Below are 13284 nucleotides of genomic sequence, written 5' to 3'. Positions count from 1 at the left end.
GCTATAAGTTTGAATTATATCCTATGTCTAAAAAGGTAGTAGTCTTCCTCAATTAATGCTGCGCTAATTTTTTATTCTTTAAATTGCATGTGCACATGATTGTATCTTCCTGGGATGTTAAAATTTTTAGTAGCCCAAGAAGATAAATTTCCTTGGAAGGGATTGATACTTTCTGAACTATAATGTAATGGGGGTTATAGAAACAAGCACAATTTCTTAATAAGGAATTACAATAGTTCATCAAATTAGGTTGTCTTGTGAAAATGCAGTTATGTATGCATAGTTTAAAGTAACAGAGTTTAACCTAAAACAAGAATTGGGGAGAGAGAGAGAGAGAGAGAGAGAGAGAGAGAGAGAGAGAGAGAGATTTGCTTGATAACCACCTTGATAAAAATTCTGATGATTTGATTATGATAACCACCTCTATAGGATCTTCCTCCTCTGCCTCAATTATTGGTCGATCTACCTCTTCCTCCGTTTGCATGGAACTAGCCATTAAAGGTTGGAGGAGACGAATTTAGCCTAGGTCCTTGACCAATCATAGCAATAAGAACAGGTTCTTTGATTAGCTCAGAGGCATGCTTTAGTGATTTTTCTTCAAAGGTGAGAAGAACATGAACTTGTTCATATCCTATAGGATCATCCCTGGTTCTTAGAGCAGAATTGAAGGAATAGAACCCTTGTGGCAGTCCATCAAGAATAATGTGTAGAAGCCCTTCATCTTCAACATGAACTCCTACTGCCTCCAATTTGTCTGTGCAATCTTTGATTTTAGACAAGTACACATCAATAGAATCATTGTTCTTCCTAATGCTATTTAGTTCTCTCTTCAAACCAAGAATGTTAGATGTAGACATAGAAGTATAGCGCCTTTCCAAAGTATCTCATACACCTTTAGCTATAGTTTGCCCAACAACAAGAGCAAGAGCTGAGTGAGACAACATAGCACTGATCATTGACATTAAAGCTTGATCTTTTTATGCACCATTGAAGAAAATCTGGATTTTCTTGTGTGGTAGGCAATCCCTTATCATATTTGAGAAATTTTTCTGGACATGGATAAGAACCATCAACAATATCAAAAAAACAAGTAAGCACTTAGAGTAAAGGTAATTAGAAACTTCCACTTAGAGTAGAGGTAATCTGAAATTATCTTTCATTTTAATTATTGTTGTGAAAATTTTTGGCTCGCTTGTTTCCCTCAGTTTGGTGCTTCGGACTTGAAAGTTTGACTTAATAAAGAACGTAACTTTCACTTCATTTGTGTGTTTTGTGTTGCTTTTGTTCCTCACTGGTTTCTTAAGTTCCTTTTGGAGTTATGATTTTTGTCCTCTAAATGTAAAATGTTCACGAACCCTGCTGGCAAAGTAAATACCCTTTGCTTATAGTTGACAAGTTATTACTTGATGCCTTTTGCAAATATTTGTTGATTTTATGTGGTTCCCTTTTTAATGTAAGCTATAGGCTTTAGTGCTGTTATTTAATTTGGATACAAGTAGGGTAGACTAACAGGGATGCAAATGTATTGGCTAGCTTATAATTATGATTACATTCTACTTATAATAGTTTTTATTTTGACTACTTCATGGTATTGAAGATGTGGTATTTTTCCAGTCAAATGCAATGTGGCCTCCTTTTGGGTTCGCTGGCCAAAATGGCCAAATACCACCAATTTTTGAAATTTTTTGTAAAAAAACACTGCTTCGGAACTATATAGGGAAATACCACTTTTTATGGTACTCGAGTTCCTAGAAGTTTTGCCACCGTGGCATTGCTGCGGTGGAAATTGGGCAATTAAAAAAAATTATGTGGTACTCGAGCATGGTAAACTCGAGTACCATGCAACACAATACTCAAGTATACTAGGCTCGAGTACCATTTTATAATAAAATGCTGTTTTTTTTTTTTTTTCTAAGGTACTCAAGCTCACCAAGCTCGAGTACCTTGTAATTTTTTTTTTTTTTTTGGGATTATCGACAAATAAACATAAACATAAAATGGTGTTTATTTTATGTATAGAGTACTCGAGCTCACCAAGTTCGAGTACCTAGTAATTTTTTTTTTTTTTTTTGGATTATCGACAAATAAACATAAACATAAAAATAAGTAGCTTTTTTACGTTTTTATTTATTTAAATAGAAGCATTGTAAAATATAGAGATTTTAATTTCAAAATATGAATTTAATTTCTACATTAAGTAAAACTGTTCACTGTTTTCTCACAAAAATTGTTCACTGTTTTCTGCATAAACTATTTCTAGCATTTTTCATAAAATTATTTTATGTTCAACATTATTTAAAAAATTGTTCACTCTCTTTTTTGTGTAAATTATTTTCTATTCATTATTTAAAAAATCGTTCACTGTTTTCTCATAAAACAACTAGTGAAATTGTTTTTTCTAAATCTAAATGCCAAATATGAATGTTTTTTCATGTTTGAATTTCACAATAATCGAATCTATTTTTCTACATTGATAAAATTTGTTTCTACATTAATAAAATTTGTACTCTGCCCATCAAATTTACTGTATATTCGAATCTGCTTACTGCATTCATAAAATCTGTTTTTTGCATTAAGTAGAATTGTTCACTGTTTTCTCATAAAAATTGTTCACTATTTTTTGCATAAACTATTTCTAGCATTCTACATAAAATTTATTTCTTTTCAGCATTATTTAAAAAATTGTTCACTCTCTTTTCTGCGTAAATTATTTTCTGTTCACTATTTAAAAAATCGTTCACTGTTTTCTCATAAAACACCTAGTGAAATCGTTTTTTCTAAATCTAAACGCCAAATCTGAATGCTTTTTCATGTTTGAATTTCACAATAATCGAATCTATTTTTCTGCATTGATAAAATCTGTTTCTACATTAATAAAATTTGCACTCTGCCCATCATATTTACTGTATATTCGAATCTACTTACTGCATTCATAAAATCTGTTTTTTGCATTAAGTAAAATTGTTCACTGTTTTCTGCATAAACTTTTTCTAGCATTCTACATAAAATTATTCTCTGTTCAGCATTATTTAAAAAATTGCCCACTCTCTTTTCTGCGTAAATTATTTTCTGTTCACTATTTAAAAAATTATTCCCTGTTTTCTCATAAAACATCTAGTGAAATCTTGTTTTCTAATTTTAAAAGCCAAATCTGAATGCTTTTTCATGTTTAAATTTCAAAATGAACGAATTTGTTTTCCTGCATTGATAACATCTATTTCTACATTAATAAAATTTTCTCTCTGTACATCATGTTTGCTGTATATTCGAATCTTTTGCTGTATATTCGAATCTACTTACTGCATTCATAAAATCTATTTTTTGCATTAAGTAAAACTGTTCACTATTTTCTCATAAAAATTGTTCACTGTTTTCTGCATAAACTATTTCTAGCATTTTGCATAAAATTATTTTCTGTTCAGCATTATTTACAAAATTGTTCACTCTCTTTTCTGCATAAATTATTTTCTGTTCACTATTTAAAAAATTGTTCACTGTTTTCTCATAAAACACCTAGTGAAATCATTTTTTCTAAATCTAAACACCAAATCTGAATGCTTTTTCATGTTTGAATCTCACAATAATCGAATCTATTTTTCTGCATTGATAAAATCTTTTTCTACATTGATAAAATTTGCACTCTGCCGATCATGTTTACTGTATATTCGAATTTGCTTACTGCATTCATAAAATCTGCTTTTTGCATTAAGTAAAACTGTTCACTGTTTTTTGCATAAACTATTTCTAGCATTCTGCATAAAATTATTTTCTATTCAGCATTATTTAAAAAAAATTTCACTCTCTTTTTTGCGTAAATTATTTTCTGTTCATTATTTAAAAAATTGTTCCCTGGTTTCTCATAAAACACCTAGTGAAATCGTGTTTTCAAAATTTGAACGTCAAATCTGAATGCTTTTTCATGTTTAAATTTCACAATGAACGAATTTGTTTTTCTGCATTGATAAAATCTACTTTTAGCCATACAGTCTACCTTTCTAGAGCATCAAGTAGCTGAATGATTGTGTCTGTCTATTTGCCTACCTTCAAGCTTTGCAAGGAACAAATTTGCTTTTGTAGGGATGCATACACCTCCTATTGTAGTCTTTTAAAGCTGGCCAGCTTGCAGATTGTGCAGCCACTTCTTTCATACTCTTGGCCTGGGTACCTAATCTTTAGTATTGCATAACTATATTGTCCAAACACTAGGAATTGCACATTTTTATTTTCATTATTATGCCATTCTCATAATTTTTTTAAAGTATTTTTCATGTGTATTATTTTCATACTAAGCTACATTGTATTTCTACAAAATCTAATGCAACACAAGTGCTAAATGTCTCTTTTAGATTTCTACTGCCTATTGCTTCCATGCTTTAGAAACCTAAAGATTTTCTAGTTGATTGCTGAATGGGGAACAATACACAATATCTGGTCCAATCAGAGTCAACTCACATAGGCTTAATTTATGCAGTAATCTTCCAATCAAAAGTACGAGTTGACATTAGAACGTAACCATTAGTAGAGGAAAGTCAATTAAATTTGAAATAAGAGGTATAGAAAAAGTCATGTTTCTTTAGCAATTTTATGAAACAAAGTCTAACAAGATACATAGCTACAGTTAACACTGAATTAAATAAACTGTCTATTACACGTGGAACAAGAACTTGGAGACAATGTCACTTTGCAAGAAATAGAAGTGGTATCAACTCAAAACATAACAAAAGTGAAATGTCCTATGATATTTAAAATATTTTTGTTTTTCATAAAAAAAAAAAGATATTTTTTTTGTGATGCGTTTGGATGGCTATCAAACTATCTATCATTTTGCCATTTTGGAAGGAATGTAAAAGAATGATTATATATATATATATAGAAGGATTTGTTCAAAATTTAAATTGAAAGAAATGAATCAAATGATACCCTTAAAGTGTGGATGAAATGTTTTATAACGCTTAAATTTATAAAAGATACTAGTGAAAGTTCCATGCGTTGCATGGCTTTAATCCTGAATTTTCTTTATATATATTTTTGAGAAATTATAACTAAATGAGTTATTATTACATAATTTTAGAATTATTTTCTAACTAAATGAATAATTATTATAATATAACATGCATAATTTTGTATATTTGTCCTTATATATAAAATCTGTAATTAAGATTATCAATAAAAACCTTTCTAATTTTTTTTTATAACTCCTTATTTATTAATGAAGGAGATGATTTTAACTCAAGCAATTAAATCTTTTATAATACTTGCATATTATTGTTACTTGCATATGCGTAAGTTGCAACTAAAAAAAAAACCAATAAACAAAAAATGTGGGGTGTAAGAGAGATTCTATGGCAAGACTATTGGTGAATGTATATAAGTTTTAAAATTTTGATAGGGAGGTGGGTTACAGAATATTAATGGAGTGAAACACAAATCACCAGCGACAATTCACTATTCACTGGTGACAAATAACTATTCACTAGCAACAAATCACTATTCACTGGCGACAGATAACTATTCACTGGCGACAAATCACTATTCACCAGCATGCGTGAATAGCTTCCAGACAAATCAAGACAGTCCAGACTGATACAGAAAATCCAGACAAATGTTCAAAAGTTACTACTGTTTACTAGCATGTGTAAAAAGAGATATGATAGATTCCTGAGATTTGAAAGATTCCTAGAGAGATGCAGACAGACTATTACTCATTAGTACTAATTTCCATACCACCGATAGATTAACTTAAGTTAAATTTACCTACTTAGGTTACTTTACCATGGTTCATTTCACCTATAAAAGAGACGGACTACGAAGACAGAAGACAAGTTTCTAAGTTTCTAAGATTCTAAGCTTTTAAGTTCCAAGTTTTAGAAAGCCTTTTGTAATAGCCTTCCCTCTCCCTCAAAAAGACTTTTGTACTCACTCCCCATCTTGTAATCTTGTAAACATTCACTTCAAACAGTTTTATTTTCAAGCTTGTATCAAAGATAGCAGTTTGTTTTCAAGTTTATCAAAGCCTGAAATTTTTATTCAAGTATGATTTTACTAGTTTCGTTTTTCATATTCCATACTTCATTTTAACCTTATTTTGAATATATCTATTTTGCCATTTTACTTCTTTATTATCAATTTTATCATTGTTTATGCTTCCATATTACTGCTGTGCTCTCTCCTGGGTAGTCATTGGTATTAGAGCATCCAGATCATAAAAACACCTAATGAACAATGAATAATTTATGCAAAAAAAAAAGTGAACAATTTTTCAAGTAATGCTGAATAGAAAATAATTTTATGCAGAATGCTAAAAATAGTTCATGTAGAAAACAATGAGCAATTTTTATGAGAAAACAGTGAACATTTTTAATTAATGCAGAAAACAGATTTTATGAATGCTACAACATTTGAATATACAGTAAACATGATGTAGCACCAACTGTGGCATGAGTAGTTTTTTGAAGACACGTCACCAACCCGCTGCTGTAGCACCAACTATAGTCATACGAAGCACATGCGCCAACAGATGCCACTGTTTCACACGTGCTGCTCAACAGCTCGGCACGATTTCACACACTGTCTAGTCATATCATCCACATTCGTGAGAATACTTAAATATATGAATAATCATACCCTAGTGCTAGGGACATAGCACTGTGTCAATTAAATATGATGCTCTGTTCAAGAATACTGCAACTACCGCCCACATCTTCAAATCTCACCGTGACATTGGGAACATTTAAAATCCTGTTCATGTAGTGTTTTTCCAGCCTGTATTGACATGATAAGCCTTAATAACTGAAATTATAATGCTTGGAACATGAAATGAGGTTATAAATGCATCACAATAATGATCTTATTTCTACCCCACTAACTTCGTAGATTGACTAAGCTATGAGTCGCAACACCTCAACATCAAATCGTACAATGCGAAACAAGTTTAGATCTACTTCAATAAATGGATTATCACAAGTTCTAGCAAATCAACAACTACAGACATACACAGACCATTATGGATGGAAATGGGTTGGAAAGAAGATAAATTTATTTAATATGCCAATATACACGTACGAGAGTCTTGGAAGCGTCGGGCATATCATGGTCGGCAAACCTACAAAACTAAGTACAGATACCACCGCAATAGAGTTCACCATAACAAAACCACCATGGTCAACCCTAAACGAGAAGAGGTGTGAGTTGGAGGTGTATTGTCGATGGCATGGGTTACGAGTTCCTAAGGCACGCTCAGCCGAGTTACCTAGAGATGAACCTGCCAACATACTTGCTCGTCTTGAATAAGAGAACAATTAAATGCAAAGGCGATTAGACCGTTTTCATGCAATCCAAAAATCTAGGAAGCATCTAAAGGGGAAGGCGCAAGAGCGAGCCATCAAGTCTATTAATGAAGTTACTGCGTTAGATGATGAAAGAGATATTTCAGACTTCTCAGATTCAAGTAATGATGATTTCCAAAAATTTCTACCTACGAACATTAAATGCTGTTGTTAATGTCTACACGTTCTATGCAATACAAAATGTTGTTGTTAATGTCTGACAACTGATGATCATGTACATTCAACTTTTGCAAATCTAAAGATTAACTATTCATTAGTTTTGGCTAAGTTTATATGAAATCACTTGCTCATTTTTTCCCTATTTTTCTTTGTTGCTACATATGATTCTTGTGCTTTGGTTGGACAATGTCCTCTGCTTTGTAATGTAGGAAACACCTTAGGAAGTGAACTGCCTCCAGTTAGATATGTCGACGTTTCCAATATTCTGTTTGTGTAATTTGAAATGTTACACACATAACACTTATCACCCAAATTAGATTTACTGTACATTACTTGTTGATCCCTGACCAGAAGTACCCATGTGCTATTACTTCTAACTAGTAGTCACAGATTACAGGAAGAGTATTTCGACTAGCATCCTTGAAAAATGACCAAAGATAGTAAACAGTTCTACATGTGCTGCTCAACATCTCGGCACTGTTGAATCCTGACCAGAAGTACCCATCCACACTCACATGAATACATAGATATGCAACCCTTTGTAATGCACCATTTTCAAGGATACAGAGCATCCTTGGAAAGTTTATGCATCAATTTTGGGGGTGAGCTGTCCACCATTGCTACATTATTGTTCGCAGTGCTGCATGTGCTACTCAACGATTTAGTACGTTCTTTGATTTTCCACTGAGTTTACACAATTTTATTCATTCAACAATTTTGAAATTTTCATCAAATCAGAATGATTAGTACATTAGTACACAGTTTTAAATTGAATTTTCACAATTTTGTACATTTGACGACTTCAAATTTGGAAACAAATTTAGACGATCTGTACATCTAATGTAATTAATTTTCCATTGAGTTTACTCAATTTGGTATGTTCTTCAATTTTCATTTGAATTTTCACGATTTTACACACTCAACGAATTCGAATTTTTCAACAAATTCGTACTATCTGTACATCTAATGTACACTGTTTTTCCTTGAGTTTTCACGGTTTTGTACATTCAACGAATTCAAATTTTTAAACAAATTCATACGATCCCTACATCTAATGTATATACTTTTCCATTGAATTTTCATTATTTTGTACTTTCAATGAAGTCAAATTTCTCAACAAGTCTAGACTATCTGTACATCTTATGTACACCTTCACAATTTGGTACATTCATTGATTTTCCATTGATTTTTCCCGAATTTCTACATTCAACTAATTCAAACTTTTTAACAGATTAATGCAAAAAACAGATTTTATGAATGTAGTAAGCAGATTCGAATTTACAGTAAACATGATGGACAGAGTGCAAATTTTATTAATGTAGAAACAGATTTTATCAATGCAGAAAAATAGATTCGATTATTGTGAAATTCAAACATGAAAATGCATTCAGATTTGACGTTTAGATTTAGAAAAAAACGATTTCACTAGGTGTTTTATGAGAAAACAGTGAACGATTTTTTAAATAGTGAACATAAAATAATTTACGTAGAAAAGAGAGTGAAAAATTTTTTAAATAATGCTGAACAGAAAATAATTTTATGCAGAATGCTAAAAATAGTTTATGCAAAAAACAGTGAACAATTTTTATGAAAAAACAGTGAACTGTTCTACTTAATGCAAAAAACAGATTTTATGAATGCAGTAAGCAGATTCGAATATACAGTAAACATGATGGGCAAAGTGCAAATTTTATTAATGTAGAAACAGATTTTATCAATGCAGAAAAATAGATTCGATTATTGTGAAATTCAAACATGAAAAAGCATTCAGATTTGGCATTTAGATTTAGAAAAAACAATTTCACTAGGTGTTTTATGAGAAAACAATGAACGATTTTTTAAATAGTGAACAGAAAATAATTTACGTAGAAAAGAGAGTGAACAATTTTTTAAATAATGTTGAACATAAAATAATTTTATGCAAAATGCTAGAAATAGTTTATGCAGAAAACAGTGAACAATTTTTATGAGAAAACAGTGAACAATTTTACGTAATGTAGAAATTAAATTCATATTTTGAAATTAAAATCTCTATATTTTACAATGCTTCTATTTAAATAAATAAAAACATAAAAAAGCTACTTATTTTTATGTTTATGTTTATTTGTCGATAATCCCCCCCAAAAAAAAAAATTTACTAGGTACTCGAGCATGGTGAGCTCGAGCACTCTATACATAAAATAAACACCATTTTATGTTTATGTTTATTTGTTGATAATCAAAAAAAAAAAAAAAATTACAAGGTACTTGAGCTCACCAAAGCTCGAGTACCATAGAAATTAAAAAAAAAAAAAAAAAAAAAAAAAAAAAAAAAAACAGCATTTTATTATAAAATGGTACTCGAGCCCGGTATACTTGAGTATTTTGTTGCATGGTACTCGAGTTTACCATGCTCGAGTACCACATAATTTTTTTTAATTGCCCAATTTCCACCTCAGCAGTGCCACAGTGGCAAAACTTCTAGGAACTCGAGTTTAAGAAACTCGAGTACCATAAAAAGTGGTATTTCCCTATATAGTTCCGAAACAGTATTTTTTTACAAAAAAAAATTCTGAAATTGGTGGTATTTGGCCATTTTGGCCCCATTTTATGTTTATGTTTATTTTTCGATAATCCCAAAAAAAAAAAAAATTACAAGGTACTCGAGCTTGATGAGCTTGAGTACCTTAGAAAAAAAAAAAAACGGCATTTTATTATAAAATGGTACTCGAGCCTGATATACTCGAGTATTGTGTTGCATGGTGCTCGAGTTTACCATGCTCGAGTACCACATAATTTTTTTTAATTGCCCAATTTCCACCTTAGCAATGCCACAGTGGCAAAACTTCTAGGAACTCGAGTTTAAGAAACTCGAGTACTGTAAAAAGTGGTATTTCCCTATATAGTTCCGAAATAGTGTTTTTTTACAAAAAAGTTCTGAAATTGGTGGTATTTGACCATTTTGGCCTAGACTAGGTAAAAACTAAGAGTTGTATTGTTGGAAAATCATCACTAGGAGGCCTAATGCCTCTTTTGTTTATGTATTAAGTACATATAATGAGAGCTTATCACTACTTGATTGTTAAACGTGTAGCAACATAAATTGTGATGTATGATTTAAAATTCTACGTTGGTTCTGGTAGATTGGCACCAAATTTATTGTTATGTTGAGAGGATTTGTTGTAACTCGAGTTCCTTCTTCTAACATTGGCAATATGTAGTCCCGAACAATAATAATGCTACATTATACACTTAATAAGAGCAATATTTTTCTCTGATAATAACATTTGTTTGTTTATAGGCATGATATGTAGAGAAGATGGCAAACATGTGGGAGACGCTTGCAAAAGAAATCAACACATATTTGAAAGATGGAAGCTATAGTATTTGGCTGTAATTTTTTTTTTTTTTTTTCATTCCTTTCTACTTTTTCCCTGTATTTGGCTGGAATTTTCAAATAGCTTATAAAGTTGAGCTGTTCATAAACTTCATGTCCTTCTTTGGGCTAATATAGTTGTCCATATTCTCCATTGTGGATGTATTCATTATTCAATAGAAAAATGTATTTGCAATTTATTCTTGTTGCTTTTCTCGAAAACTTTTAAGCCATTTTAGATTCTCTATACAACTGTTGAAACCCTAAGTTTAAAACTTATTTTGACCCATATACCCTTTAAATTCTTTATAGAAAATAAATAATCTAAAGAATTTCTCAAACTCTAAGATGATAATGATGATATTTTGGAACTTGCACGAAATCATTATCATGAATTTTATTAAAATTAGTGAACAATGACAATTTGAACCACTCATTCCAAAGAGTTACTTGGAGAGATAGACAGAGTGATACACATACCAAGACTCTTCATACAATTCAATATTTTTCTATAAAAATATGAAATTTCAAATTTCAAATTTCAAAATATTTTAAAATATCTTAAATGCAAAGAAGGTGAGAGAGATACCAATACTCAAAGAGAGAGAAAGAGAGAAGATCAACCGTGAGAAAATTCAAATAAGCATTTTAAAAAATATATGTATATATATATATATATATATTATTTTGATTCTTAACCACGATAGTTTTAAATGGAGGAAAATGCTAGAGTTACAATTTTTTTTACAAATTGCTATTGTGGTGAGTAGTTATTAGTAAGTAAAAAAGTGATGTAAGTGGTGGGCCAAAATGCAAACTAAAAGGAATTTACTACATCAGAAGTTTTGAAAAATGTTGTAGAAAAATTTGTGGCTATAGCATTACTTTTAACAGAATCAATAATATTTGTTAAGGGAGGCAAAGTGTAATTTTATGGAACAAAATTGCTAAAATTGGTACCTATGCATATAATAAATTTTTTTTTCAAATAATTGGGTGGGACGGGGGGGGGGGGGGGCAATTGCCCCTGAACCTCCAAGTCTCCCTCTGTCTCTAGCTGATACTGTGTAATGTGATGATTGAACCTTTAAATGTGAGTAAAAAATAAGGGTACCAATGTGATAGCAATACAATCAAATATGATATTAATACTGCATGATTTTAATATGGAATCATCAAATGTGAGTAAAAAAATAAAGGTGTTAGGTTCTAAATGTTTAGAACAATTAGGAAATCGTGAACACAAACTTGTCTAGATATAGATCTTAGAGTCTATAGGTATTATTAGTCAATGCTCAAGGTGATTCAAGTCAAGATTCAAGAACATATAAGCTGCAGGAAGAAGATTTCATAATCTGTCTAATTCGATCGATTGAAAGACAGGCTCGATTGATCGAAAGTCGTATCTGCAGAATTCTAATTAAGCCCAAATAGCAGTTCAAGCCCATTTAGGATTAGGGTTTCTAATCTACTTCTCTCAGTATATAAAGGAAACCCTAAGCACGTTTTTAGGTGGCTTTTCAGAGAGAAAAGAGTGTGCCTCTTTTGTATTTAGGGTTTTGTTCCTAAAAAGCTCTCTTACGTCTTCTACCGGTATTATTCCTTGAAGAATCTCAAGATCCGGTATTGTAGAAGTTACTGTCTTCTCTTGTCATCAAAGGTGTTGATGATCTAAACCTTCAAGGGTGGTCTTGGAGTCACAAATAGGAGAGTTTGTATTGCTAAACCTTTGAGTGGGATCTCAAAGTCACAAACGGGGGTGTTTGTGTTTTGCAAAGTCCAAGAAAGAAGGAGTCCGTGGATTCGGAGCTTGCACGTGGTAGTGTCAGTAAGTTCTACTGGTTGGTAGCAATAAGAAGTCGAGCGTGGGGGCTTGTAAGTCTTATTGTATGAACTTCGATTCTTTCAAGATAATGGATTCAAGTTTACCTTAAGGATAGCTAGGTCAAATCCTCCCCAAGTTTTTACCGGTTTGGTTTCCTAGGTGATCATATCTTGTGTTATTTATTTTTCCGCTGCTTTGCATGATATGATCTTTATTATTGTGATAACCTAGATTTGTTTAATTGGACTAAGTAACAACTTGGCTAATTACCTAGGTTTAATCAATTGTTTTAAGGGGTCTAAAAACTAACAAAAGGTACCATCAAATATAATAAAAGTACGGTTAGATATGATGTTGGTACTACTTGATGTAAAAATGGAACCATTAAATGTGAGAAAAAATAAGAGAACCATCGAATGTAACAAAGTACAATCACATGTGATGTTGGTACTGCATAATGTGATGATGGAACTGTCAAATGTGAAAAACAAAATAATAATCTCACTGAATGTGACAAAAGTATGGTTAGATGTGAAATTTCAGTCCTTTCTAAGGTTTTCAAGGTCATTTCAGTCATTTTTTAGGTACTAAGGGTATTT

This window comes from Quercus lobata, chromosome 3 (genome assembly GCF_001633185.2).
Source record: "Quercus lobata isolate SW786 chromosome 3, ValleyOak3.0 Primary Assembly, whole genome shotgun sequence".
Taxonomy (NCBI): Eukaryota; Viridiplantae; Streptophyta; class Magnoliopsida; order Fagales; family Fagaceae; genus Quercus; species Quercus lobata.
The sequence above is the reverse complement of the archived record's forward strand: the minus strand, read 5'-3'. Positions refer to the sequence as shown.